We start from the raw sequence: 24,256 nt of genomic DNA, 5'->3' as shown, positions 1-24,256 counted from the left end.
AGTAAAAACAGAATGTTGAAGAAACTCAGCAGGTCAAACAATATACTTAATGTAGCAAAGATAAGGATACATAACCAATGTTTTGGGTTTGAGCCTTTCATCAGGGTATGGACAAAATGTGGGCAGGCAGCGATAGCCCCAAATGTTGGTTTTGAATCTGGAGGTGTTGTCTTCAATCTTCTATACCTTCTGCCTGAAGGTAGCAGTGAGACGAGGTTGTGTCCAGGGTGATGGCTGCCTGCTTCAGGCAGCACCTCATACAAATGTATTAAATGGCTGGGAGAGGGGTGGGGTCAGAGCCTATGATGGACCTTGTTGTATTTGTTACCTTCTGAAGTTGCTTGGCAGTTATAACCTTGTCAGAATATGGGAAATATATATAGCACAACAAAGTTTGTAGCCTGATATTCCAACACTGATCCCAATCATTTGCAGTGTAATGGTAAGGCTAACGTTGATTCAGTCCTTGTATCTGAGTCGATAGGTTATTGTTGAAATGGTACTCCAGAGGCTTGAACACATAGATACATCACCGTACAACAAAATTAGTGCTACACATTCAATGGTGCCTCTTGGATTATTAATCAGTTAGATGTAAAAAGCCTATTGCAGGAGACCATTTTCCACCTCCGTAAAATGGTTGTTATTTCATTGGTGTGTGAAAACAACCAACTGAAAAACCTCACAAAGATTAGCATATACAGAGCCGTTGTCATACCCACACTCCTGTTCGGCTCCGAATCATGGGTCCTTTACCGGCATCACCTATGGCCCCTAGAACGCTTCCACCAGCGTTGTCTCCGCTCCATCCTCAACATTCATTGGAGCGACTTCATCTCCAACATCGAAGTACTCGAGATGGCAGAGGCCGACAGCATCGAATCCACGCTGCTGAAGATCAAACTGCGCTGGGTAGGTCAGGTCTCCAGAATGGAGGACCATCGCCTTCCCAAGATCATGTTATATGGTGAGCTCTCCACTGGCCACCGAGACAGAGGTGCACCAAAGAAGAGGTACAAGGACTGCCTAAAGAAAGCTCTTGGTGCCTGCCCCATTGACCACCGCCAGTGGGCTGATATTGCCTCAAACTGTGCATCTTGGCGCCTCACAGTTCAGCGGGCAGCAACCTCCTTTGAAGAAGACCGCAGAGCCCACCTCACTGACAAAAGACAAAGGAGGAAAAACCCAACACCCAACCCCAACCAATTTTCACTTGCAACCGCTGCAACCGTGTCTGCCTGTCCCGCATTGGACTTGTCAGCCACAAATGAGCCTGCAGCTGACGTGGACTTTACCCCTCCATAAATCTTCGTCCGCGAAGCCAAGCCAAAAGAGAAGAAGAAGAAAAAATAATCTTTCCCTAAATAACTGTTGCTCTTTCCTACAATATAACTATTTCAAATTGAAAGTAACGGTATTTGATTTGGTTGTGATGTGCTTCGAAAGATCCAGAACTCATAAACCACACTGTATATTGTAAATAAAAAATTGAAATGTATAATTTAAAATTGATCAGCAAACTCCAATATGTTTTGGGGTTCAAAACCCCACTGCGTAATTTCTTCAGCTTCAGACCACAATCAGTTTGGATTGATAGGAACATCTCCACAATCTACATCAGTACAGGAGCACCACAGGGTTTTGATCTTAGCCCCCAGCTCCACTTGTCATACACCTATGACTGTGTGGCTTGGTGCAACAACAACACAATTTACAACTTTGACGTTAAAAAGGGGCGATGAGTCAGCATTCAAGAGAGAGATTGAAAACTTGGCTAAATGGTGTACCTTGCATTCAATGTCACCAAAACCAAGGAATTGATTATTGATTTCAGGAAGGAAAAGCCAGATGTGTGTGATCCAGTGATCAGAGGTGGAGAGGTGAGAAAAATTTAAGTTGTTGGGAGTCATTATCTCGGAGCGTCTTTCCTGGACCCAAGATACTAATGTCGACATGAAGAAAGCATGTCTGCGCCTCTTCTTCTTCAGGAGTTTGCAGAGGTTTGGTATGACATCGGAAACCCTGGCAAATTTCTACAGATCTGTGGTGGAAAGTGTGCTGACCAGGTGCATCGTGGTCTTGTTTGGGGACACCAGCACCCCTGAGCAGAAATCCGTACAAAAGGTAGTGGATACCACCCAGGGCATCACAGGCAAAACCCTCCCCACTATCAAGAATATCTATAGCAGTGGCTCTCAACCTTTTTTCACTCACATACCTGTTTATGTAATCCTTATCCCACAAGTGCTCTGTGATTAGTAAGGGATTTTCTTTCCATCCACATGCCACCTTAAGCAATCCCTTACTAATATTTAAAGTGGTATGTGAGTTGGAAAGAAAAAGGTTGACAACCACCGATCTATAGGGAATGCTGCTGTCAGAGAGCAGCAGCAATTATTAAGATCCACATCACCCAGCTCACAGTCTGTTCTTGCTGCTACATCAGGAAAGATGTCTAGGAGGCACAAGATTCTCACCACCAGGTCAGGAATAGCTGCTCCCCCTCCATCATCAGACTTCTCAACAATAAACTCAACAGAGGCTTATTTAAGGACTTTTACTTGGTACACTTTGATTTTTTTTCTCTCCCTATTGCACTCAGTTTACATTTTAAAATGTGTTTACATGTATACGTATCTCATTGAATACAGATTCTTACACTGCCAATAAAATGTAATTCTTTCTCGATCACATGAAAAAGAATCTGAACTTTGAAGTAAGTCTTGCATTCTATTAAAAATACAGGTGAAATTCCATCCTGGGGATATCTGATGAATTGCAGACTGGACTTGTACAGCTTTCTGCTCTCGACATGCAAATTATTTTACTGAGGAGCGTCAAATCATGGCTCCTGGGTGCAGGGGACCAAGTCACTTTGCTTCATAATGCAGTCTTCAAGTGTTCAGGTGCCACTGATACAGTTTGCTGTGACATTTATTGAGACTAGACGAATTCTAATGGTTTTGACACTCACGTCAAGATCCCATATGATTGCTCATTCGCTATTTAGCATTGCAGCTAACCACAATGCTATTTAACATGGCTTATTCAATTGTCATTTTTGGACAACAATAATAATAGAGGTATAAGATTTTTTTCTTCAACCTGAGATCAATTTTCTTTTTCTGTAGTTATTGGTGCAATGTATCATTTTTAGTCCCATTTAATATATTTGGATTGTTGTCATTCAGAATTAAACCTTTTCATTCTTGTTCTCAATTTTAATTATGATGAAACCTATTACTCGTGGAAACTTTCTCCTATTCCCCTTTTATATCAGTTCAGCCCTTGTCATACAAGCTCCGGATTTCTAATAGTAATTAATGTCTGCCTGCCAACTAAATCAGCAATGGTTTCAAAATGAACCTTTCTTTGTATCTTTTGATGTTGAGACTCCATTCCAAGGGTAGTAATTATATTGTCTGAGCTTTGAATTTCACATTTTCAACCCTCTTCTATGCAGTAATTTATTGGCAAATTTACTCCATTTAATTCTGACAAGCTAATGGCAGGACTATACAGAGACTGTAATTTTTTTTGGTCCACTGATATGTGGCTAAAAAGGTGGTAGATTTTACTTAAAAATAATTCCCTCATAAACACTACTGTTAGATCATAAATTGGAACATGGCCAAATATTAGCACATTAAAGAAAGCTAAATTTCTGTTGCAAAATATTCACATTTTTATGAACTAAAATGTACATGAAATTGGTTTAATATAAAGAGTTTGTTTGCCTCTGTGGGAAAAACAATGGAATTGGCTTTATTCTGAAATGTCAAAGACAGTCTAGAAATCCCAAAGATGCTGAATCAACTTTTTAGTCGAATGGAGAGGAATAGTGTTCAAGGGAATTGGTCAGAAATTCATTTGCCCCCTAAATCAGTGTTAAAATGGCAGCAGAGGACCTTTAAATACACCTGTAATGTAATCTCTCATTGCATTTTGTGTGGCCACCCACAGCAGTGACCTTTGTGCTATAATCATCGAAGGTCCCACACAACTTGTGGCCAACATTCCTGGGGCAAGGAGGCAATAGAAACCCAGGAAGATGTTTAATTATTGTAACAGGTTTCGAATGTAGGAGTCCTGCAGGTTTTCACCTATCCTTGATGAACAGCAGATGCTTTTTGATAGGATGTCCATAACCTGCCCATCCTCATTGAAGCATTGTTAATTAAGTATCAAGCTGTAAGCTTTTGATTGGGGCATGGACAGGGCATAAAGAGCTTCTTTTTGAATGGTCTAATTTTGCTAATCCCTGCCTTTGTAATATCACTGGCTAAAATGAGTTATGATTGGAATCACAGATATTAGCCTGTGGAGCAAAAAGCAATCTGTTGGAGGAACTCAGTGGTTTGAGTAACATCAGTGGAGAATGATCAACATATTCTACTCACTCTACACCTACGACTGTGTGGCTTGATACGACAGTAACTCCATATACAAATTTGCCGACGATACCACGGTAGTGGGTTTTATAAAGAAAGGAGATGAGTCAGCCTACAGGAAGGAGATTGAAAACTTGGCTGAATGGTGCACCAACAATCACCTTGCACTCAATGTCACCAAAACCAAGGAGCTGATTGTTGACTTCAGGAAAGGAAAGCCAAAGGTATACGATCCAGTGATCATTGGGCAATCAAAAGTGGAGAGGGTGAGCAAATTTAAGTTCTTGGGAGCCACTGTCTCAGAGTATCTTTCCTGAACCAACTTCCTCAGGAGTTTGTGGAGGTTTAATATGACATCAGAAACCTTGGCAAATTTCTACAGAGGTGTGGTGGAAAGTGTGCTGACTGACTGCATCATGGTTTGGTATGGAAACACCAATACCCCTGAGCATAAATAACTCTCCAAAAGATAATGGACATAGCCCAGGACATCACAGGCAAAATTGAGTACATATACAGGAAATGCTACCTTCAGAGAGCAGCAGCAATCATCAACCACCCTCAGCACCCACTACATGCTCTGTTCTCATTGCTGTCAGTAGGAAAGAGGTATAGGTGTCACAAGACTCACACCACCAGATTCAGAAAAAGTTGCTATCCCTCCACCATCAGACTCCTCGACAACGAACTCAATCGTAGACTCTTACTTGTGCACTTTATTGATTTTCTTTTGTTCTCTCTGTGTTGCACAGTCCATTTGTTTATCTTTGCTATCTGTTTTCAGTTCTTTGCTTACATGTTTATGCTGTGTACAGTTTATTTTTTTTACTATCACTTAGTGGTAATTCTGCCATGCCCGCAGGAGAAAAGGAATCTCAGAATTGTATGTGATGTCATGCATATTCTCTGGCAATAAATCTAATCTAATTTAGGACTTGCTACCTTAACCTGTAAATGTCAGATAATAACAACAAGATGGCTTAAGACAAATGCTGGATTGTAGGTACCAATGTATTCCAGACTGGTATAAAGGAATCCAAGGGAAATGAAAAAAATAAAAGTAAATTAAAATAAGAGATGCAAGAAAAGTATCTAAGAAAAATGATCTGCATCATTTACTTCCATCATGGAAGTAATCTACATGCATGTACTGTAAGTACCTGTAGTAAGATGGTGCTATTCGAGGCATTGTCTGTCCATTTCTCTCCATGAATGCTCCTTAGCTGATGAGTCCCTCCCACTGCTCTTTGCAACAGTAAAAGTATAATATGTGAAGAAGTGGAGCCTATTAAGGACAAAGTCAGTACCAAAATATCTGAGACGCAGAATAAAAACTCGCTTTCACAGAATTTGCATGACATTCTTTATCAACTCACTTTTCTTGATTCATGCACAGATAATATGGCTTTGCTTTCTGGAAAATTGAGAAGTAGACTGTTTTCTGGAAATGCCTCACCTCTCATAACAGGGGTAGTGCCTTGTAAGTTTCTTCAGGGCAAATTATGTTGAACTATTTTGATAGCGTATATCACATTTTCATCTATATTCTGACACTCAAAAGGCAATTCATTATGTGTAACATACCTGATTTATCAGCAAATTTTGTGTCATGTACTCGACTAAAATAACATGCACACATAGTTGGCAAAGTTTTAGACAAAAGAGAGTTGACTGTTGTTTTTCATGATGAACACAAATGAATAGAGATGCAGAGGCTCTGCGACACTTGGTGTTCATAAGCAGTCTGATCTTAGAAGCTAAGCAGGCTCAGGACTGGCCATTTCTTGGAGGGGAGATGGTTTGGGAGCACCAGGTGCTGTGGGTTTCTATGAGGGGGGCTGGACAAAGTGGCGATTCTCTGTCTGCCTTACAGTAGATAAAAGTTAAAGAACTTCATGTGTGTTACATTCTAAATATATTACGTGACAATGGAACCTTTACCTCACAAGATGTGGGTTGGTCCATTACTTTTTTCAATCTATGTTAATAACCTGGACTGAGGTATTAGCCATAGCTTCTAAATTTGAGGATGACTCAAAAAAAATTTGCAAGGTGTAGTGAAGAGGCTGGGAATTAATGTTGTTCTGGCAGACTGTTGGCATACATGTGATGGGTGAAATGGCCGCCTTCGGTGTTGTAGCCATTCCATAATTCTATGGAATGATCCAGTTCCAAAGTTTTATTGCATCTTTGTCTGTCATTGGGTGAGAAAGTTTTGCCACTCTCTCCTACATCCCTCACTCCACCTCTTACTACTTCCTTGCCGTCTTTATGATATTAGGTATAAATTTGTCTAGGATTATTGTTAATGGAGACTTCAAATCCCATGCCAGGATCAAATTCCAAAGTAATGTTGAGACTGCGCGGCATGGTTGGCGTAATGGTTGATGAAATCCCTTTACAGTGCGAGCAAATCCCATGTTGTCTGTAAAGAATTTGTACATTCTCCCGTGTTCCTCCCACCATTCAAAATGTACCAGGCGTGTAGATTAGACATTATGGACTTGTAGGCTGAAATGGCTGTAGGTCTAAAAAAAGATAATTAAATATAAAAGTCACAGGTGTAGTCATGGGATGAACTTGACTCAGGTCTTACTAATTGTGGCTATTTCATCATTCATGCCTTCATTTAAATGTCTCTATTTCTGTAGTGACTAGCTTGCTGTCTCTTTAAAATAACAAATACCATATTCTCCACAGAAAATATCAATTTTGGGTCCCAGGCCTGTTTTGCCACATTATATCCTTGGTTGCCTATGTTGTTCTTGGTGCTGCAAGCATCAATTCTGAATCATTGGGGCACTTTCTCTTTGTGGGCATGAGTAAGGATAGTGAGGCAGGTTAATGATCAGACATAATTGGACTAATGGTGGGTGTTTTTGGTTCAATGCTCAATGAGGAGGGGATTGGGGGGAACAGGGTGATTAGAAATGGAGGGCCAAAACTATCAAGGGGTCAGAGTCTAGCCCATTGGGGGAACTAATGGTCGTTGACATCAGGGGTTTGGAGAGCTTGGATCATCAGGGGAAATGTGCAATGGAGCCATCAGGGTGTTGAAGGGTCAGATCCATAGGGGAAAGGAAGGCATTCAAACATTGAAACCATCAGAGGTTCTCAATATCACTCTCTGTAGCATTTAACATGGCAAAATGCCAGCAGCCACCAAGAACCCAGCAGCAGAATCGCACCAACAGGAGATACAGTGGTGAAAGAGTGTGACCTGAGGACCCAGAAAGATCATGCAGAAGGAGAGGAGGAGATCAAGCTGAGAGGATAGCAGCAATCCACATACATAATGGAACACTGAAGTCCATGCCAGCCAACTCTGCAAAATACCACCACTATGTTCTCCATATTCTCCAGTAGTCTCTCTGGGCTAGTCCCATTTGGTCCATGCTCTTCCTTTCCCTAGAACTATCCAAATGTCTGAAATATCATAAATGTACCCATTTCTTCTGGCAGTTCATTTGACATATCAATTACCCTCTGAGTGAAGAGGTTGCTTCTTTTAAATCTCTCAACCCTCACCTTAAACCTCTAGTTCTAGAACTGTCTACCTTGTGAAAAAGACTGTGAGTGTTCACTTTAATCCATGTTCCCATGATTTATATTCCTCTATAAAGGTCACCTCTCCATCTTATTCACTCCAGAGAATAAAGACCCAGCCTATCCAACCTCTCCCTTGAAGACCAGTGAGCCAAATGCCTTTTTCATACTTTGTCCACTTGATTTGCCACTTTCAGAGAATTATGCACCAATGCCCCATAGGTCTCTCTGTTTGATAATAATCTTCATAGCCCTACTATTCACCATCCTAATTGTACCTAGATTTAACTTACCAAAGTGCAATACCTCACACTTCTCAGAGTTAAATTCCATTTGCTACTGCTTGGCCCAACTTCCCAACTGATTTAGATCCTGTTGTAAACTTAAATATCATTCTTCACAGTCCACTAGCAATTTTGGTGTCATCCACAAATTTAATAATCATGTTAGCTGCAATATCATTCAAGTTGTTAATATGGAGGAAAACAACCTCTGCAGCACACAATGGTCCTTGTAAAGACTGTAGCTCAAGTCAAGTTTATTATTATCTAATTGCACAAGTACACATGATGAACCAACATTCTCCAGTCCTCAGTGCAAAGCACGCAGATATACAATCAGGCACAACAAACATACAGATAAACAATATATATGTAGAATAAGTATTCATGTATACAAGTAAATATTTTGTAAATATGAGAGACTAAGGTGGTTAGTGTGAACAGTTTGGTCATTCTGAATTCTCACTGCTCCGTGGGAAGAAGCTGTTTCTCAGTCTGGTGGTGCTGGCTCTGATACTCCTTTCAAATCATTCGAGGCCTAGAAGAACCAATTACAGCTCATGAAGGAAATGCCTTATCTGTTCCCCATTCAATTCCCTACTGGAAGTTTAAAGAATGTACAGAACCTTGGTATAAACAACTAAATTAGGTGAGAGTCACAAGTGACGTAAGGTCACTTGATTCTTTGTCAAGTGTTCCACATAAGAAATGTCTTTCTCTTTGGCTTGGCTTCACGGACGAAGATTTATGGAGGGGGTAAAAGTCCACGTCAGCTGCAGGCTCGTTTGTGGCTGACAAGTCCGATGCGGGACAGGCAGACACGGTTGCAGCGGTTGCAGGGGAAAATTGGTTGGTTGGGGTTGGGTGTTGGGTTTTTCCTCCTTTGCCTTTTGACAGTGAGGTGGGCTCTGCGGTCTTCTTCAAAGGAAGTTGCTGCCCGCCAAACTGTGAGGCGCCAAGATGCACGGTTTGAGGCGTTATCAGCCCACTGGCGGTGGTCAATGTGGCAGGCACCAAGAGATTTCTTTAGGCAGTCCTTGTACCTTTTCTTTGGTGCACCTCTGTCACGGTGGCCAGTGGAGAGCTCGCCATATAACACGATCTTGGGGAGGCGATGGTCCTCCATTCTGGAGACGTGACCCATCCAGCGCAGCTGGATCTTCAGCAGCGTGGACTCGATGCTGTCGACCTCTGCCATCTCGAGTACTTCGACGTTAGGGATGAAAGCGCTCCAATGGATGTTGAGGATGGAGCGGAGACAGCGCTGGTGGAAGCGTTCTAGGAGCCGTAGGTGGTGCCGGTAGAGGACCCATGATTCGGAGCCTCACAAAGATAACCTCACAAAGATAAGCGTATACAGAGCCGTTGTCATAAGAAATGTGAGGTGGAGATATCTCACACGATCCTTTGAGCCTGTTATACCATTCAATATGACCTTGGCTGGTCTGATCACGGCTTCAGATCCACATTCCTACCTATTCACCGTAATCTCTATAGATCAAGTACCTGCCAAAAAAAATTCAATGATTCCCCCTTAATGGTCTTGTTTGGGTTGAGAATTGATTGCCATGATTCATGAAGAAATTCTTCCTCAGCCCCATTTGAAAGGATGCAAGAAATTTTGGAGTCTATTTTTAATGTTTTTTCCCCAATTTGAAAAATGGGTTCTCCCTAGGGAAGATGGAAAGAAATTACATCATCTGCTGGCTTCAACTGATGCACCAGAGGGCGTGCTTTCAAAAACGAGCCGGGTTCTTCATACCATCTCCTGTCTGGTGAGCAGTAAGAAAGCTATGACAGTCACAGCAATAAACATATTACTGTTACCCAAGGACAAAATGGCAAATTTTCTGACAACAAAATCTATGACAATTCATAGTAATTGTTTTCTGGGCAAAGTATTTGAAAAGAGTTCAAAATTGCAGAGTTCATTTGAGATAACAGTGCTTGGGATTTTTCCATGATGTTTAGCAGGATCACCAGCTGACACAAGGCTGCGTTTTCTGTCATCTGAATCTGTTGATATTTTTCATAGGCTCCATTTCTCATTCTAATTGTGACAGAGAGACAGCCTAAATACCATAATAACCATGTCCCTTTAAGCTGTGAAGCTTTAGCAGCTGGGAAGGGGTAATGATCAGTCGTGGAGTTCACACTGCAGAAATAAACCGTGCGTGCATCAGAGCCACTGTATCACTGATGTACAATGTTCAGGTTTATTTCCTTTGCTGTTACAAAAGGTACATTTTGAATTTTGTGACTGTTCGTTCCCTATTAAAAAATGATGACATTAATAGCATTACAGGGTCTTACATTAGGGCTGCCCTGAAGGAGACACACTTTGAATGTTGACAAGTGTGAAATTATTGTGGGCGAAACATCAAATTTTTTTTTGTTGAGCAATTGCTCAACTGAATTGTCCACTTAACATCAACTTGGGTAGGGAAGCCTTGACAGTGTCGGAAGACAGCATTGTGGCTAATTATCAGGGTTTATTCAAGCTGAAGGCAGGACAGTAATGCATACATTCCTGAAATGGAGCACAAAATACTGGAATCTAAACCAAAAGCAAAAGCCCTAGAAGAAGCAAGCCAGACGTGCAATATCTGTGGAAAGAGAAACCAGTCATTTACAGTATTTCAGGTTGACCACCTTCCTCTGAGCTTGGGCAAACTGGAGGATTAGTGATTTCTCTTTATCTTTCCATAGATGCTATGTGACAGGCTAAGTTCCTCCTGCACATTTTGCTTCTGAAATGAACCCTAAGGTCTCTTTGTCAAGATCTTCAATGAAAAAAGTAGTTGCTTGGGTACAAAAACAGGAAGTCCTGGTCTGACTCCTGTTAACTGTTTATACTAAAAAGTTACATACCACAGGGCGCACTTCACAGTGAAAGACCAAAGAGTCAATAGCTGCATAATTCACTACACTGTTTAGTTGGCAATATATTAAAAAAATTAAACCCGATAAAAGAACAGTAGATCATGGTTTTTTTTTACTATTGGAATGTTATACAGTATGTAAACAATTGTCCTTTTGTAAACAAACAGATGAGTGAACAAAGAGAAGCTGGAGCAAATGATTGGGTCAGGCAACCTCTTCGGACAGAAATGGTCAGGCACAAGACCTTTTCACACTGCCATGTAAAATGGGCTTTCCTAGGAAAGTTTCACAGGAGCTCTCCCGTGAATTTCACCCAGGTCTATGGCCCTACTTCTCGGATAGGGCTGGGGACCCCGGTAATTTCCCCAGTCTACCATCTCCCTGCGGTCTGAATTGGAAAATGGCCGAGCAGGGGAAGCATTGTGATGTCACTGCTTTCAACCATCTCCATGTTTTGCTCTGAGAATAAGTGTTCTTGCTTCTCCAGCATTTGCATGCCGCCATTCAAAATGATGCTCACTGTACTTGCCTGCCTTGTTATTGCAGAACAGGGTTTCAGGGCTACTGACGTTAAGTCAGTCTTGTCCACCGTTATTGTGCATTCTGGCTTCCAATAGGACTTCCTGTGAATGTATAATGCATCGCTGGGGGCAGGACCCCCCCTAAATTGCCAGGGAGGTAAAATTACAGGGAATTTGGTCCACAGTGTTAAAAGCCAGGAAGTCCTGCCTTCTCAGGAATTTCACCCAGGTCCAAGCAAGGTCACTGTTTGCTCGCAGTGTGAAAAGGCCTACTATTTCAGGTCAGGACCCTTTATCCTAAGACTATAAGACATAGGAGCAGAAATAGGCTATTTGGTCAATCAGGTCTGCCCATCCATTCAGTCATGTGCTGAACCATTTTCCCATTGCCTGGCCTTCTCCCCATAACATTTGATGTCCTGGCTAATCAAAATATAAGGATTCATCAGAATATTGTTTGGATTAGTGTGTATTAGCTATGAGGAGAGGTTGGATAAAATTGGATTGCTTTTCTGGAGCACTGAAGCAGAGGGGGTGATCTGAAAGAAGTACATAAAATCACGAGGCATAGATAGGATAGAGTCAGAATCTTTTACACCAGAGCAGAAATGTCAAATATTTGAGGACATAGGTTTAAGGTGAGAGAAGGAAAAGTTTAAAGGAGAAGGGTGAGGCAAGTTTTTACATAGGGTTTGGTAGGGGCTGGAACAGTTTCCCAGGGGACAGATGGAGTAAACAGATACAATAGTAATATTTAAGAGGCATTTGACAGATACAAGGGGACAGGGGATGTGGGAATTAGTTTTAAATTGGCATCATAGTTGGCACAGACACGGTGGGCCAATGTACCTGCTCTTGTGCTGGAAAAAAATATGAAACTGCTGGAGGAACTAAGCAGCATCCATAGGAGGTAAAGATATATAACCAACGTTTTGGGCCTGAGCCCTTTGTCAAGGTATGAGCAAAAAGCAGACAGGCTCCTGAATTAAAAGGCTGGGGGCAGGAGGGAATAAAGAGCAGGGGAGAAGCACAGGCCAACAGGCAAAAGGCAATAACTGGACATGGTTAGGAGGACAAGAGAGGAAAGGTGAGAACTGATCAGGGAGGGATGTGGCTCTGTGAATGCAGAGTTGGAGGAAAGGAGAAGGAGAGAGACTGAAGCCCTTTTCACACTGTCTAACCAGTAGATTGGCCATTCAGTGAACCAGTTAAGGAAGCCATTTTTGCCTTTCACACTGGACCACTGTTAACCAGTTCTCTGTGTCCTTTCACTTCATCACAAGGCATCCCCAGGGATAGGGGATTCTGTCCTCCATCAGTGACCTCTGAGTGATGCATCAAGCAATGGTGCACCTGTCCTAAATCCTGATCAATGTATTATGATCTTATAGTTAAATAAAATTAATTATGTCCAAATATAACATAATTAAGCATTATGTACAGTGGAGTATGAGCCCTTCAACCCCTGTTGTACTGACCTATATAAAGCTTTATAAATTTATAAAAGATGATGAGAAAGTTGTATAAAACACGTAGCCGCACAATTTATAAAGACCCTGTGGGAAAGAGTGATGGCGGACCTGTCCTCCCAGAATTCCATGCTGCAGGGAAAAGGAGGGGTTTCTCTGCCGCAGGGAATTCTGGGAGGGCGGATCTGTCATTTCCCCTCTCCCACTGTGACTTTCCCATGGTTCTTTAGACATTTATAAAGATTTATGTAGGTCAGCAAAGATTATACCTTCTTTTTAATCTTTTGTTTCCTTCATATTCCTGAACTCACACATAAAAACATAATCAACATTTCACTACTTAATGCCAAGATACCCTTTCACACTGAGCTTATCGGCACGCAGATGTCATCAGACGTCCTAGGTAGTATCATCAGTATCAGCCCTGGTTTCTAATGATGTCTGCAGGCTGATTGAAAGGCTTTCACACTGGAACTTTAACCGGTAGATTGGCCGTCAATTACTGGGACAAGGTGTCAGTGTGAAAGTGACTTGAGATAGAGGAAAGCAGACTTAGGGATAGGGAAAGATAGATTTGGGGGCAGGGGGTGGCTAACGAAAACTGGAGAAGTCAATAGGCCTTTTCACACTGCGGATGAGTGGTGACCCTACTTGGACCCGGGAAGGCAGGACCTCCTGGGCCTTTCACATCGTGGTCCAAATTCAGAGTAATTTGCCCTCCCTGAAAATTTCGGGGTGGGGGGTAGTGGTCCCGCCCCCAGCAATGATGCATTATGCACTCACGAGAGTAAGAAGCTATTCTAATTAGTGTTCTCATGATCTCAGAATTGGATCTTAATGTTGCTTTTCATTGTTCATTAAAACCAACCTTCACTGATACGTGAACTGGATACAGAGTGTTTATTTCATCATCACATGAACACGTATTGTTAAAGTATTTCTTTACCCAGTTCTCCAATTGGCATTGAATGAGATTCAAATTTGGTGATATGGTCCAAATATTTAATAAGAAGCCACCTCACCCACAGGTATCTATCACCCCCCCCCCCTTCTCGCACCTGGCCATCCGTCGCCCCCCCCGCCACTCCCCTGCTTTGACATTGCAATGGTGACATAATGCAGGATCAATGGGCAACTTCATTACCCATAATCCCTCACAGAGCTGGAACTGCTTTGGGAAATGCAGAGCGGTTCCAGCTGCATGGGGGATTATGGGTAATGAGGACAGCCATTGATCCTGCTTTGAGTTGCCACTGCGAGGTGCTGGAGTGGCCCTGAAATGGCCTGCTGTTGTATTTCTGTGGTATGATTATTTTAATTGCCTATATGATGCAGCACACAAGAGCTGACGTCACGACGCTTCCCCTGCTCAGCCATTTGCTGATTTACACCACGGGGAGAGGGTGATGCGGGGAAATTACCCAGGACCACGGCCTTACCTAAGAAGTAGGTCCACAGACCCAGATAATTTTCCAGGGCTGACATTTTCACACTGCCGGTTCACAGCATTGTGAAAAGGCCTGATGTTAATGTTATCTGTTTGGAATGATGTTATTCCTCAGACTGGCAGTTCATGAGATCATGGACAAACATGGTGGCAGGTGAATGGGATGGGAAATTGATTTGTGGTGGACAGAGTGAAGATGATCAACAAAGCAATCTCCTAGTCTGTGTCCAGTCTCTCCGATATAGAGAAAATCACAAAGGGAATCCTGAATGCAGTAAATAACCCTGCAAATTCACATGAAGTGTTGCTTCACTTGGAAGGACTACTTAGGGCCCTGAATTTTGGTGAGGAAGGAGGTGTAGCACTCTCTGATGTCACAAGGGTAGATGCCAAGGGGGTAATTGGTAGGAAGGGAGGAGCGAATGAGGGAGTCACAGAGGACGTGGTCCCAGCAGAAGGCAGAGAAGAGAGGAGATGCCAATTTGTGTCTGGTGGTGAATCATGGAGTAGGTGGTAGAAATGTTGGAGGATGGTATGTTGGATGCTGAGGCTAGTGGAGTGGTAGATGAGGACAAAGGGAATCCTTGTTGTGTGTGAGAATGCAGGCGGCCAGGACAGATGCACAGGTAATGGGGCATTATCAGCTGAGAGCTGTTGATGGTGGTAGGGGGAAGCCATGTTTTTTTGAAGAAGGAAGACATTGTGAATGATGTTGCATGGAAGATCGCGTGCTGGGAGCAGGTGCAACGGATCATGAGGGAACATATTTTTAAAGTGCTTGGGAGTAACTGCAGGGGGGTGTAAGAGGTAGGTGTTTTGCAAAAAGAGGGCTGGGTGCATGAAATGGTGGAGGCAGGTTCAATAGGATCTTTTAAGAGACTATTGGACATGTACACAGAGCTGAGGAAAATGGAGCAGTATGCAGTAGGTAAATTCTAGGCTGTCATTAGTGCAAGGTTATTATGTTGGCATAGCATTGTGGGCAGAAGGGCATGCAATCTGTTGTGCATTTCTATTTTATATGTTCTAAATGAAAAACCTTTTTAAATGCTCTGTTATGATATCAGAATGATTAAAAATTATTTTTAAAAAGTTCCTGAAAAGACAACTTCTCTTCCTGACACGTCATTAGTCGCTCTACAATACATTAAGGAAAATGCACCATTAGAGAATGAGGAAGTGTCTGAGGACCTTGGAGGAGTGAGAGGGTCAATGCATTGTGGCATGACTGAGGGTTGGTAATCTGTAGATTGGGGTATGGAGAAGTAAATGATCAATATTAGACTGGTGTGGTTATAGGTTGGGCCAACAATTTGTGGATTGTGATTTGGTTTCGGTTAGGTTGCTGATGTGGAATTGGGATGTTGGCTGAGGTGGGATTGATCATCAAGTCTGTTTTCTGGTAGAAGGGTGGTGATCAATATCAGGATTGTGTGTAAGGGAACATTGAGGCTTGGAGAATTGAAGTGTAAGGAACTGAAGGGTCAGGCCTTGGGAAATTGAGGTCAAGGATCAGGTTCTGGGTCAAGGATCAGGTCCTGGGTCAATTGTAATGAAGTTTTGAGAATGTAGTTAATGGGTCATGGTGTTGGAGTGATATCAAAGTGGGCAGGAATACTGAAAGGATAGAAGTCAAGTAGGAGAATTGCCCTGGAGCTTGACACCTCAATGTTAACACGGCACCCGCAGGAGTGACCAATGATATCTCTACCTCATGGGCTAACATCACCAGTGTTAGACCAAGGAGAACATTGCACAGGGAAATAACAGATGCACAAATTCACCTTATGCAGAGTACACAGGTAAATTTCCAAAAGTATTGTTATCAGGTTTCACTCCATTTAAAGTGCCCATTCAGTCAAGTACTGATGAAATAAACCATGCTACATATTGGAATGGGTTTTTAGCCAGTGGGAGAAGCTGGCAGGAGCAAGGTAGGTCAAAGCTGAAATGGAACCAGGGTATTGCCTGATTCCTTTGACTCTGAGTTGTTCACACAATGAAGCTCTTGCTTGTCTTCAGCATCAATTGCAAGTGTCTGCATTGATCTTGTCCCAAAAGTAGAGTGAACAGTTCTCAGGTGGCCAAATCTCCTGAACATTGAACTAGTCCATACTGTTTTACACAGAAATGGAAATAGCGAAACAAAACACACTGGTGTGTAACAGATATACTGGCTTTGGAGGTGGTACAAAAGAGGATGACCAGGTTAATTCAGGAAATTAAGACATGAGCTTATGAGGAGAGTGAATAAGCTGGGACTATAGTCTTTGGAGGTTTGGAGGATATAAAACATGAAGTAGAAACGTAAAATTGTGTTTACTCTGACAATAAATCTGGGCTGAGCTTTGAACTTTAAAAACTAAAACATGGTCAAAAGTTACTGACAGAAACGGAAGAAAATTTAATGTCTTAAAATAACAACCATTTGCACCAATCTTTTGATAATATATTTCAAGAAATTGACGCTTGCAAAAGAAAACAAGTTCATTTCAATTTATTTTGCAGGATGAAAGAAACCTTTAAATCATTGAAATGCTTGCAGTAGTAGAATGGAATTGCAAAATTTCACACAAGATCTCAGAGAGTTTCAGAGCACACAAGTTAGTGACTCCGAAGGACACATCACCCGTTCTTTCAGCTGTTTTCATACACTTAGTTCTGATAAAAATATTTCTCACATGTTCACCTGAGAATAGAAGCAACAAGACTTCACAAAACTCTGCCAAAATTATCATTATCTGAACACTGTCATCTTGATGCAGAAGTTTAAATGTTAGGTTAACTGATGTATCCTGAAGCATGAAGATATGCATAAGGACATCATACAATCTGTCTCATGCACACTGATACCTGAGAGCAATTTTTGCGTTGCACTCGGAGCTTCCTTTTGGTGTTGTGGTCAGATTCCTGAGCCTTCAGCTGTTCTTACACCATCTGACAGTCCACAAAAAATGAGGTCACTGAATGCTGATTGTTGCCAAATGGTTTAATTGGCTCAGTGTTTCCTTTTCTAGTAAACAGCCCACTGGAGACAGTTATTGCCATTAGCAGGCAATTGGGCTGAAATCATGCAGTGTGATACAGTAACACAAATGGGCTAATACATTTATTGAAGCAGCAGACAGAGGAATTTTATATAATTTTGCATTAATATTGCACAGGATATTTGAAGTCAATGCCCTTCTTGCAGATTGGTGATTACAGGCTGACTGTGTAAACTGCTGGTTAATACAGTGGAATGCTTCATTTTCTTTTTAATTTCTTTAAGTGGTTCATTATCAACAGTGGTGGACATACAAGATAGTGTAGCACAGGCCATGGTTCTAGATTCATTGCTGCCTATTCCAGTAGCAAAGGGACCCGTTTGACATCTTTTCACAAAATTCTCCAATTTGTCTATTTTTAGTTTGGGACCTTATTCCCAATTCTTAATATTTTGCTTAAAGTTTTTTTTTCAAATGTAACTGTGCCATGCAGTTTCCAGGCCTCATAGTTTGGCCTCCATAAGGACCTCATGTGTTCTTGTTTAAGTTTTCCTATGGTTTACATGACAGCTGGAAATTCTAATGACCAGAGACAAGTGTGTTTGGTTGGCATCGCTGTAGGAATTTACAGCTTCAGTTTGTGCAACCACCAAGAACGTCAGTTAAACTGGCATTGCCCTCAGTGGGGGAGGTGGGGAGGAAGGGCTGGTCTGATTTGTATCAGTGGGAGGAGAGCAAATTGTCCAAAAGGATCAGGAGATTGCGGGATGTTGCGGGTTCAGGGGTATCAGAGGGCCTCAAGAGGATCTGGGGATTGTGGTCTGGGCCTTAGAAGATGGCTTGAGTGGTGGGTTTTCATTGTTGCTTGGGGTAGGTCCAAAGGTTCTAAGGTGTATGGGCCTTACCTTCCAGGGCCTGTCACCTTGCATTGTGTTCAGACATCATGGATTTCTCAGGAGAGCCCCTTGATGGTCACTTGATCCAATTTCCTACAAGATGACTTTCTGGAATGAGGTGGTAACTTGGAAATAGTCATTGTCATATTTCACACTGCAGGGAAAAAAACAAATTTCAATTGTGTAAAGCTTGAGTAAAACATTAGTTTGGAAATTAAATTTCAGACAGTTGCATTTTGTGGTTGAAAAGCCCAAATGTCTTTAGTCTTTCATCAGACCAGTGAGGGAGATCATAAGACGTAAGAGCTGAAATAGGCTATTCAGCCCATTGTGTCTGCCCCAGCATCTAATCAAGAACTGATCCATTTTCCCACTCAGCCCCACTGCCTGGCCTTCTCCCCATAACCTTTGATGCCCTGGCTAATCAAGAACCTATTAATATTTGCTGTAAATGCACCTAATGACCTGACCTCCACAACAGCTGGTGGCAACATATTCCACAGATTTACCACCCTCTGGCTGAAGAAATTCCTACACATCTCTGTTCTAAGATGATGCCCTTCAAAACTGAAGCTTTGGCCCCTTGTCCTAGAATTTCCCACTATGGGAAACAACTTTTCTATATCTAATCTGTCCGTGCCTTTCAACATTTGAAATGTTTGAGACACATTCTTCTAATTTCCAATGAGTACAGGCCAAGAGTTGTAAAACACTCCTCTTATGATAACCCTTTCATTCCTGAAATCATCCTTGTGAACCTCATTTGAACCGTCTCCAACATCAGCACATCCGTTCTTACATGATGTAGTGTTATCAATCAACCACATTAGACAGAGAGTTGTGATTAATAGGTTTTAATCATCTTAAGACATCAACACATCCCACATGTTGCTGGCCCGGTTCCAAGGAAGGTACTAAGGGAGAAGTTTGGGCATAACAGCCTTTATAAGGAATTTCGGGAGGGAGGAGTCACAGGTGCAAGGGGCGGGCCAGCTCATACAATAAATACATACATGTATACAGTGGTTGCACCACACATGAGGAAACTAAAACTGCTCACAATACTCCAAATGAGGTCTTACCAGTGCCTTATAAAGCCTCAACGTCACATCCCTGCTCAAAAATTCTGTTCGTCTTGAAACAGATGACAGCATTGCATTTGCCTTCTTTACCACTGACTCAACATGCAAATCCCTTTGCATCTGGATATTTTCAATTTTTTCCCCATTTAAAAAATAGTCTGCCTGTTTATTTTTTTCTACCAAAGTGAATGTCCGTACACTTTCCAACATTATATTTCATTTGCTACTTCTCTTCCCATTCTCTTAATCTGGACGGGAATCAGCCTGCAAGCTTTCATTTACTTGGTAACATGTAGACCAGATCCAAATGCTTTGTTTAGGAGCTCTGTATAACAGGAACATTCCAACTAAATTTGATTTTAGGACTTGGCTCTAATAAGCTTGTTTCTTAGAAGTACCCCCATTATGTGACAGTCGGTGAGCCTCATTATGGTGTTGATTTAGTTAGTTAAGATCACATTGAGTGAGAAAGCTATAAAGAACAATTCTTTGACGGCTTCGCGGATGAAGATTTATGGAGGGGTATGTCCACGTCTGCTGTAGGCTCGTTGGTGACTGACAAGTCCGATGCGGGACAGGCAGGCACGGTTGCAGCGGTTGCAAGGGAAAATTGGTTGGTTGGGGTTGGGTGTTGGGTTTTTCCTCCTTTGTCTTTTGTCAGTGAGGTGGGCTCTGCGGTCTTCTTCAAAGGAGGTTGCTGCCCGCCGAACTGAGAGGCGCCAAGATGCACGGTTTGAGGCGAGATCAGCCCACTGGCGGTGGTCAATGTGGCAGGCACCAAGAGATTTCTTTAAGCAGTCCTTGTACCTCTTCTTTGGTGCACCTCTGTCACGGTGGCCAGTGGAGAGCTTTTATTAAAATCACCTCAACAGCTTTTAAATGTTGTTTACCATTAAATGAGGGAATGCACTTCCACATAAGGCTGGGGAGATAACCAGAATTGTGGCTGATAGCGGCATTTTTATAAATCTAAATTCCAGGAACATAATCTAGGCTAGTACTGAGTCACCTGATGCAGCTGGAGTGAAGTGCTGGAGATCAATTCAATCAAGGGGGTATGTGGGTTATAGCAAACTATAAAGAAGATTGTGAGGTTTCCCTTTAGCAGTTGCTGTACCTACGCTGACCAGGTTCCCAATGCTGCTGAAACCCTGCAAGTAAAACTATAACAAGTTGATTGACTTAGTTTATCTAACCAAGGTTTATGCACAACTGGATGTATCTGTATATAAAGGTTGTAAGCAGAATGACAAAGAACGTCAAGGATATTTCTCTCCCCTCCTCCATGGACTGTTTGTATATTGTTTCCCTACAAACATGTTCTCCATTTTTAATCTCCAGCTAACATGGAAAAGAGCTGCGATAACTGCAGCCACATAGAGTGCGGGGAGCACCTTCTCCACAAGCAGCACCCAAAGTGTCAGGCATCTGTCGGCCAAGTGTTTTCCACAATGAAGGAGAGCACCTCTCTTACATTCCCATCTGGAATCATTACCCCTGCCTTCCCCTCCCGCCACACCCTCACTGTGGTCTATGTCCTTACTGATGGATTTAAAAATGATCTTGACTCAAACAAGATGGAAGGGAGAGGGCAGGTTTGCTTGATAGCAAAGTGGATTAGAAAGTTTTCCATTTTCAACTTGCATGTATGTAAATAGTTGAATGCAGTTGTGGGTGCCTCCCCAAACCTCAAGGGTCCCACATGTGTGCCATCCTGAGAAAAACCTTCTCCCTGGTCCAGATTGTAGGAGTCCTGCATGTTGTGGCCCTGAGTTATGCAGAATTGTCTGAGCGTACTATGTCAGACAGTGCTCAGGTCTGATGTGTAGGAATCAACAGCCCCGGTGTGGAATTGATTCAATTGGTGATGACCTTGTACAAGATCGTCCACATTCAAATCTGACACCAATTTATGATCTCTTCTTTCTTCCTTTCCTCTAACAGATATGGTGGTGATACCTACCACAAGTATTCTGACAGGCTACCAGTCAGACACATGGCCCTGTGCACTTTCAGCTGGCCAGATCAATCCAGTTCCATTGAGCTTTGTACAGTAAAACTCCATAATCCAATATTCAATTGTTTGGAAAAACTAATGATTCTGTATCAGTCTCACTTATTGGAGAGGCAAATCCGTGCAGCTAGAGTATAAGTTGCGATGTGGTCAAGGAAGTATCCTGACTGTGGGCTGGTTATGCAGCTGGTGCCAAATCTGGAATCAGAAATATCAGTGGTCAGGAAGGTGGGTAGCTTTTTGGACTGAGTAATTTAATTTGCTTTAACAAGATGGAAAGCTACAAGCTGAAACATTGCAGGTTATATTTTGCACTCTATTTAAACTTACAGAGCCTCACTTTCTCATATCCTTTAAACTTCATTGGAAAAAAAAAATCATTATACTATGGTGCAACATGTAAAAAAGTGAAATAAAGGTGTGTTGTTGTGTAAAGATCTGTCAGTCCAGAACCCTAGAGTCCCGAGGGTACTGGCATCACTAGGGGGGTGAGGATCGAACCCAAGACACCATCAGAGGGGGTGACATCAAAATCTCTGTCTATAAAATTTTTGTGCAGTGTATCAGCAGAAATGTATTAACTTTTAAATAAAAATATCCCTGTAGTTAGTTATAATGACAAAAACATTTTTTGTAAGCCCAGCTTACATGTATCAGCCTACAAGGCTAAACTTGATGCTACTTTTTGAACCTTCTAATGCATTCTGGTCAGAGCACCCCTCCCCCCATGCTCAGTGCTGCCACCTCCGCCATACCCCCCAGCTCAGCGCTGCTGCCAGCACCCCCACCCCCCACTCAGTGTCACTGCCGGTGTCACCCTGGACATACTAGGACCATATACTTATTTTCTTCTATGCTTGGTACAGTCATGCACTTGGTCCAGTCATGCACTTGGTCCATAGTGGGGGGAGGGGGTGGGTGTCACCATAAGTTACTACTGCTCTGGGTGACTCCACCCCAAGTGTCACCACTGCTTAAGGGTGCCTGATAGGAATTTTCCAGGGCAACTGGGTTTCAGCCATGTCTTTTTATAACAATGACCTGTTTCTTTCTTCCATTGCTGGGTAGTGCCTCTCTTTGTAATTCCTCATGGCCCCATTGCCACATCAGAGGAGATGGTATTGGGAAATACCAATGTTGCCAACATCAATCCATCATTTAATTCCCTGTCTCCTTTTTTGCAACCTCTAGTCTCATCTTCAGATTGTCCTTGTGGTTCTGGAGTGTGCAGTGTGGGTTTTAAATCTAGAAATAAAGTGCAAATCAGCTGACTGGTTAAAAAAACCATTGGCTGATCTGACTTCTGAGATTCCTGAGCAATGAAAATTCCCTCTCGGGTCCATTTTAATTCTTTTGCCTCTGATCTTAAACCCATGTCCTCTACATCTAGGCAATAGTCTATCAGCATTCATTTTACCTCTGCTCCTTTTACCCCTCTTTCTCCTTCAGTCTAGAGAATAAAGACCCTGTCTATACAACCTCTCCCTATCATTGAACTGTCCCAGTCCTGGCAACATCCTGGAGTATCTCATCTGCATGCCTTTCAATTGATTGATGTCCTCTAGCTGGACTACCAGATCATCACACAGTACACTCTGTGGTCTCACCCACACCTTGTTTAGCTGAATCATGAGGTGCTGATAGCGTTGGTACTCTATACCCTGCCCAATAAACACCAGTGAGCCAAAAGCCTTTTGCACCACCTTCTCCACCTAAGTTGCCACTTTCAAGGCACCTGTATCCCTATCTGTTCTATAATACTCTCCATGGCCTTCCATTCACTGTGTAAGTTCTGCCCTTGTTTGACTCACCTTGTACTTGTCAGCGTTAAATTCAATTTGCCACTCCTTTACCCACCTTCTCAACTAAGCTAGATCTTCTTGTAAACATAGATATCCCCCCACTATGGACCAAGTGCATGACTGGACCAAGTGCATGACTGTACCAAGCATAGAAGAAAATAAGTGTATGGTCCTAGTATGTCCAGGGTGACACCGGCAGTGACACTAAGTGGGGGGTGGGGGTGCTGGCTCTTCACTACCACTTCTGCGCAAGTGCAGATTCCCAAGGTTGCAGCTATTTTGCAGGAGCATTCGGTTAGGCTCTGAGCAGCCCTCACACCTTGTGCAGCTGTTGATGAGATTTCTACCTGATCTGAAATCTAAATTTTGTACCCCTGACTCAAGCATGTTAACATACTGTAATTGCCCACTTATGCTTAAAAAAGCAGTCACAAATAGGCATTCATAATTCATAACAATGCCAAGATCTGTACCATCCACAGAAGATTCAAAAGATTGTCAGCATAAAAGTGTTTGATGAAAAAAAATCTGCAGTTCACAGCAGAAAATTAAAACTGTGATGAATATTTCATACTGATTACCTTGTACATATCAGAGCAGGCATTAAGACTTTCTGAAGCTGAAATTAAAATAATTAAGTCTTCAAGCTTAATGGCCTATTATTTAAAGGCATCTCTCAGTAAATTAAGTGATAGAAAATAGAAAAAGATCAGCTATAATGCCAGTGGCTTTTTTTACACTTTGCTAAATTGGTAAATAAATTAATTCCTTTCACACAATAACCTTTAGTTTTGTTGATATTGTCCATGAGATTTCTATCCATTCTGGATAGGACTAATGTTGCTAAAAATATTTAGATTGAAATTCATATATTTGAAGAAGGGTGATCTATTTATTGTGTGAGATGATTGCCCTTTTATTTTGAGTGGGCATAAAA

At 42.1% G+C, this 24,256-nt stretch overlaps 1 long non-coding RNA gene across 2 annotated transcripts in view; it reads right to left on the bottom strand.

Moving 5' to 3' along the window:
• Positions 1 to 24,256, bottom strand: part of LOC138752734 (uncharacterized) — a 64,750-nt gene that overhangs the window by 39,025 nt on the left and 1,469 nt on the right. Inside the window, exons 2-4 of one of the 2 annotated variants that reach the window (XR_011350883.1) lie at positions 21,467 to 21,715; positions 18,431 to 18,575; positions 17,048 to 17,227 (exon numbers count right to left, since the gene is read on the bottom strand). This is a non-coding gene — a long non-coding RNA (uncharacterized lncRNA). Of the gene's footprint in view, positions 1 to 17,047; positions 17,228 to 18,430; positions 18,576 to 21,466; positions 21,716 to 24,256 lie in introns of those variants that run through there. The other variant, XR_011350884.1, reaches the window with a different exon arrangement.

Source organism: Narcine bancroftii, chromosome 2 (assembly GCF_036971445.1).
Source record: "Narcine bancroftii isolate sNarBan1 chromosome 2, sNarBan1.hap1, whole genome shotgun sequence".
Lineage (NCBI taxonomy): Eukaryota > Metazoa > Chordata > Chondrichthyes > Torpediniformes > Narcinidae > Narcine > Narcine bancroftii.
The sequence above is the reverse complement of the archived record's forward strand: the minus strand, read 5'-3'. Positions and strand labels throughout refer to the sequence as shown.